Source organism: Triticum urartu, chromosome 2 (assembly GCF_003073215.2).
Source record: "Triticum urartu cultivar G1812 chromosome 2, Tu2.1, whole genome shotgun sequence".
Classification (NCBI taxonomy): Eukaryota; Viridiplantae; Streptophyta; class Magnoliopsida; order Poales; family Poaceae; genus Triticum; species Triticum urartu.
This window is the reverse complement of record NC_053023.1, coordinates 557,582,777-557,589,905: the sequence shown is the minus strand read 5'-3', so window position 1 is coordinate 557,589,905 and position 7,129 is coordinate 557,582,777.

Below are 7,129 nucleotides of genomic sequence, written 5' to 3'. Positions count from 1 at the left end.
CGGCACACACTAGCCAGTAATTCGGTGATCGGTTTAAGACGCTTCGTCTGGACGGCTTGATGGTTGAGGGTCAGTTGATGTGGGCACTTCTTCATCCCTCCCCAGACGCTGGAAATCAACCGTCGACCAATCGATTCCAGTTAAAGCTTGTAATACTGCCTCTTCATGGATAAGATTGGACGGGTTAATATCAGGAGCGCAAGTATGCTTACAAATCGGAGGCACAAGTTCTTCAACTTCATGGATTTCGGTAGGCTGTCTTTTCCCTTCAGTGTCATAGGCCGATTGAAAATGAGACAAGTCTGTGTCGTCGCCAGCTTGCTGGCTATTGGCCGCATCTCTTTGGTCAGCCTCCGGAGGTCATCATTGTCGAAGTTTGAACCGTCCTCCTTCACGCCTGGGTATCCTTTAATGATATCCTCCGCTTCAAGGTCTGGAATCCAGGCCTTGGCTCGAATAAGGGCGGTTAAAGCTCCAACTCTTGCAGCTGCCTTTTTCAGTTCGACAATCCGGGCTGGTAACATGGCCAGTTTCTCAAGTGTTTCCTTTATCAGAGTTGGTGCCGGTTTTTTGTAAGCTGCTGTGCAAATAGCCCGCTGAGACCCAGAGTACAACTGTTCAATCAACATATACGCTGCTTTGAGCTTCATTCGCATGTCTGTACCAAGATGAGCAATCCGAGTGCCTGTCATGGTTTAACATCAGCATTCTGATCAATGATAAGGTTCCATGAATTGCACCAAATATATAAGGAGACACTTACCAAAGATAGCAGAAGTCATAGCGTTAATTTGCCGTTTTAAACCAGCTAGTTCCTCCACAACTGGTTTCAGGGCAGCCTTGGCATCTTCAGCACTTTTTGTTAAACTGGATTTTTCGGTTTCCCAATCAGCACGATCTTTGTTGAAAGATTCTTTCAGTTTTTCCATTGCGGCCAGGGCTTTGGTCAGCTCCTCTTTGGCTTTGGCAGGTTCTTCTTGTTGTGACTTCACATTCTCTTGCAAGTCAGTGTTTTGGGCATCTCTATTCCTCAGTTCATCCTGCAACATTGAAGATATGTCAAACAACAAGATACATATATGTTCTAAGTACAAAGCATATAACAATTTATGCACTTCGTACTTGGGGGCTAATGCCTATTTGCTCTAAATTACTACATTTTATACAAGTCTCCAGAACAATGCAAGCATTATCCTTGACACTTGGGGGATAATGTACATCTGCTCAAAAACGAATGCATGGATTAAAACCCGGATTAACTTGCCAAAGTTAAACCGGCCTTTGGGGGCTATGCTGCAGAAGGCTATCTAATTGCTAAAGAATGAGTCTTGGTTCTTATTAGTGACTTGACATTTTTGAGGATCAGTGAAGAAAAATTTAAAGTGCTATAAAGACCCGGTTTATGATTAACATCATCAAACGGCCCTTGGGGGCTACTTGGGCTAATATTTCAACTTTGAATTAACAAACAAAGGGAGATGAAAATACCTCATATCGCTCTTTCATCAAATTCACCAAACCGGCTTCATAGTCCCGGTTTGAGTGCAAGCGGTTCAAGAAGCCAGAGTGAAGCTCTTTAGCGTTGAGATGAGCATAACTTGCTAAATCACTACTCCATTTGCCTTTTTCCCTAGCAGCCCACTCTTCTTTGGCACTATGTTGAGCCAAGGCTACGGGATGGCCAGGAGAGCTGTGGCCCATTCCAGTAATGATAACGTCATCTCCTTGGCTTTCAGTGTTTTTGGCTGGTGATAATGGAGTCTCGACATCTCTCACCGGACTATCCCGATTTGGTTCTGCCGGTTCAGTGTCAGGCGCGGCAGGCTCAACATCTGTTGGTTCATCAGTGTTTTGGCCTTGAAGGGGCGGTTCATCAGAGGTGGCTTCAGGATGAGGGCCCTCCGGTTCACAAGTTTGTTCCGGTTCACCTCTTGGTTCTTCTTCTTCAGTGGCCGGGTCTTCGGGCGGATTGGTGACCCGAGCTTTTTTGCTGGGTCTGGCTTTGTCCCTACAATCAAAATAAAAATTGGGTTAACATCTTATTCACAATTTGTGACGCATTGAAAGAAAAGGTTTTACAGTTTACCCGACCAAAATTTTTAGAGGGAGCTGAGTTGCTGTTGACTCGCCAGATGAAGAGGGAGGTGTCACCTGATAATTTGAATCAGACGAATTAAGAGGTTGTCTGAAATAACCTGCCTTGGGGTAAGAATTGTCAGAAGTGGGAGAGACCTTAGACTGGTGCTTCCGAACCGGGGTGTCAGGTAAACCGGCTGAAGTGACCTGTTGGCCACTGTGCTGGGTTGTCCGGCGAGCTTCATGTTGTTGTGTCTTCAAAATAAATGTTGGATCCAAGTGAGCAATAGGATGAGAAAAGCTTACTTTCCGGACTGCTTGACGGGTTTTTTGTGTTGGCTTAGAGTCCGAACCGGAGGAAAAGATAATTACCTCTACGTCATCAGCTTGGCTGCCTTCTGCGTCCTCCTGATGAAGGTCATTGTTAATGTGGTGCATGAAAAGGGAGCCAAGTGAGTCAAGTTCTACCTCAACTTCCGGATCGTCAACATCATCATCAAGCTCCATGTTGATCCAGTCTACTGTTTTCCGCTTTGAAGTCCACTTGACAGCCATGGTTTTTGGACGAGATGGCTTGGCCACTTTATCCCCGGCTGGTTTTGCCGCTTTGTCTGCGGATTTCCGCTTCAGAAGGGGTCATCACCCTATTTATACATAACCAAAAATAAGATTACAAGTTGAAACACATTAAGGACATCAAAAATTAAGAAGTATAGTGCTTACACCAGGCGGTTTATTCTGAGTATAGAAGGGAAGCAAGCCGGTTTGACTACAGACCGATTCCGATTCATTCAGAATTTTCTTCACGCTTTCAGTGACCTCCTCATCAGTCATCTGAATATCGATATGGCGTTGGGGGTCTTTCACATCACCGATATATTCACACATCAAACCGGTGTGACGACTTAGCGGCAAGATGGTCCAAGTTATCCAACAACGTACGAAATCAACACCTGTTAAACCGTTGGCCATGAAGGCTCGGAGTTTGGCGATTTGGGGGGCATACTTGGCCCGTTCTGCGGAGCTTAAGCGCTGTGGCATTGGATGGGTGTTAGAAAGCCGGTGATCACAATAGCCTGGAAGTGGATTCTCATCTTCAGGAGAAGTGTCTCTGCAGTAAAACCAAGTCTGGTTCCACTCCTTAGGATGCCTGTGTAGTTTGGCATGAGGAAATTCAACTTCTTTCCGCTTTTGAATTGAGACACCACCAAGTTCCATATTGGGGCCATTCACAAACTCTGTACGCCAGTTTAGATGAAAAAAAATCCCGGAATAGTTCAGCAGTGGCCTCTTCTTGCAAGCACGCTTCACAAAAAAACCTGGAAGTTACATATATTGGACACCGAGTTGGGTCCAATGTATTGAGGATGGAGTTGGAAGTTGGCAAGAACGTCCTGGAAAAACTTTGATCCTGGCGGTTTGAAGCCACGACCTATGTGGTCAACAAAAATCACTACCTCACCCTGTCTCGGAGTGGGAGAATTTTCTGTTCCTGGAACTCGCCACCGGATCTCCGTCTTCTTTGGCAAAGTGCCAATGCTAACCATTTCGTTCAGTTGATCTTCGATGACCCGAGAGGGAACCCAGTTGCAAGCAGCAAACTATTTGGCCATAGTGGAATAAAACGCAGAAACAAGTAATGCCGATTTACGAGTCATTCATGGAGGAACACAAGATGCAAGGGAATCAACATATACCGGTCTATGACATTGTGTAAACCGGAGACTGATATAATAGTGAAGGACAAGGTCATATCAAGGGTATAAGCATGTTGCTAAACCGGAGTTTACTAAAGGCTATTAGTGGAGGTACATTGGCGGTTCAACAAGGGGACTAATGGTATATACCGGATCATTGTTTTGTCAAAATTAAACCGCCTAGTCTGACATTTGAAGATGCAAATCTACAGATGTGTAAGTAAAGGATAAACAGGTTTCACAAATTGACAGTATATCTTTGGATCTACCGTATATCAAAAAAGGAAAATATATTCAGACCTAAAGAAGTAGTACCGAAGTAGTGGATAAAAGTTCAGATGGGATCTTCTATTCTGAACAAGGTGTGTTAGATGGAAAAAGAAAGCTACAACTATCATTAAACATAATGAACATCAAGGTTTGGATCAGAAGGTTACTATGCAAACAATGAACACCGACGAACACCGAAGAATAGTGAAACCCTAAAAGATAAGATCTGGGGAGGAAGTAAAAGAGGTTACCGGTGTCACAAGAACGGCGGAGGGGAGCTGCGTTTTTCTGGTTCGATCAGGGTGATGCAGTGGCCGACGGCGAGGCAGAGGCGAGGCTTGTCGATGGCGGCGGCGCTCAGGAGCAGAGACCTCGCGAGGAAGAAGAAGGGACGAAGGGGTAGCAAGAAAGAAAAGAAAAAGGGTCCCCTGCCCCTATTTATAAGGCAAAATGATACAACGGCAAGTGCGGGAATCGAGGACCTCAAAAAATGGATAAGTAATAATGGTGTCGCCTCGATGACTGGATATGCGTTAATGAAGGTAATCTTCAGCTTTAATGAACAGATGACGTCAGGGCAGTTTGTTAAAGATCTGGAGCATGACGTCATGGCGGTTTACAAGATCAAGGTGAAAATGTAAAGGAGGAATTTTTCTAAGTGATGGAGATTGACATGAACCAGTTCAAACCAATCTGGGGCCTAATGTTGGGGATATTACTACTGGGCGTAAACCGTCCAGGAGTAGCCGGATTAGGTTCATGAAGATTAGAAGCCCATGAAGACATGAAGATGATGGCGCTTTACGGAGGCCCAAGGCCGAGAAGTGAATTAAAGCCTGTAGATGTAAACCGACTTACTCATGTAACTTGCTTTGTAAGATAGAAGTGGGGAGACCGAACCGGATATGTCTATGATCCGGCTTCGGGACTCTGTAAACCGGTGGGCGTCAACCTATGTATATAAAGGGATGACCCGACAACGGTTGAGGGACAGACAACAACTCGAGAGCCAGACAAAGCGGATCCACTCCCTGGCCTTTGAAACCCTAGTAATACCAATCACAACTAGACATAGGCTTTTACCTTCCTCGAAGGGGCCGAACTAGTATAAAACTCCCTGTGTCCCCTTGTCCGGTTTAATCCCTTTAAGCTAACCCGTTGCGATGGCTCCACGACTAAGTCCTTTCACAAGGACATCTGCCGTGACAAACCCACGACACTTATATTTGTTTGAGCTTTTCAAAAGCAACACATGAAAATTAGTCCCAAAGTTATAGATATCCAAGAAGGATATAATAAAAACTCCCATGAAGATCATTGGACAAAATAAAGTTGATTCTTGTAATAGTTTTGAGATATGATGATGTGAGTCATGTTGATGAGTAATTATGCTTTAGTAAGAATACTGGTGTTAAGGTTTGTGATTCCCTATGCAAGCACGCAAGTCAATAGTTATGCAATGAAATTATATCCTACTTGTGGTGCATTATTCGGTGTTAATTATGTCTAATGCTCGCTTATGAGATTATTCGTTTCTTGGTTGGTCACTTCCCAATCTTTTGCTAGCCTTCATTTTGCACTAAGTATGATCGCTACACTACTGCAGGATACTGTTAATGCGACACTACGATCAGAGACCCTTTGCCGAAACTGTGTGCGATGCAATTATCACAAACGGTGGTGTAAGAAAATCGTCAAAAGGTGCAAAACGTTTGCGATGGCGGAGTCATCAAACACAATTCAGATTTTTGTTGCGTGTGTGATGCAGGGCACACGGTTAATCCATTCAAACTGTTTGCGATGAGGTAGGACAATAGAAATAGGCAACCATATCAATGTGTGTGCAATGCAGGACACACGGTTAGTCCATTCGAACTGTTTGCGATGAGGTAAAACAACAGAAACGGGCAGCCATATCAATGTGTGTGTGATATACGGCATACTATTCACTCGAACGAACTGTTTTCGATTAGGGAACACAACAGAAACGGTTCAACTTAACAAGATGTGTGTGATATGCGGCATACAGTTCACATGGATGAACTGTTTGCGATGAGCCAAAAGAACAAAAACGAGTCGTGTAAACAAGATGTGTGTGATAAGTGGCAAACAGCCGACTCAGATGAACTATTTATGATGAGAAATTATAACACAGACGGTCAATATAGTTACTTCGTGTGCGATTCTGTGTGTACAAAAAACTTTGAAAAATGCAAACTAGTTTCTTGTGGTGGCTAGGAGTATCTCACAGGATGCATCTGCGAGTGCTCGTGTGCGATGATTAGTATGTTACACATATGTTTCCTTATGTTAATATGTGTGTGAATTTGCTATATGGATAGTTAATATGCAAATGCCTTCTGGACATCGGGCACACTCTTAAACTCAATGAACTGTGTACGATACTAATACTTTCCATGAAAAATTATGAACTTGGGTAACAACATTTGAGTAACATATATATATATATAGTGTTACTATTCATCACCCAGTGTGCAGAATAAGTTATTCTTCACCCGAGGGAATCTTACGATCATTTCATAATTAAATTACATTTGGAAATTCACATAGTTACATTCCTATTGATTCACTACGTAAAATTTGACATAAGAAAATAAAAATATAGGTCATAAGACAACAAAATTTGCAGTTTATGTGTATTTTAGACTATGTTTTTATGTTTGAAATTTTACATAACATAAAATATTTTTTACGGCGATTATATATTTTCTTACGGTCTCTTTTTGCGTCAGAAATAAGACAAAACTTACGGAACGTAAAATTACGGTGCATTGATGGTACAATAGAGGGGGGTGAAGAATAACTATTCCTCACCCAGGGTGACGAATAGCGCGACCCTATATATATACATATATATATATAGTGATTACACTATTCGACAAAAGGAGGATCTTCGTAACATGGTTTTGACAACCATATGGTCCATATCTACATACTTAACATAGTAACAACTATCACATTTTAAGAGGCTAAGGGCCAACAACCATATGGTCCATATGTACATACTTAACATATATAGTACTCCCTCCGTCCGGAAATACTTCTCATCAAAATGGATAAAAGGA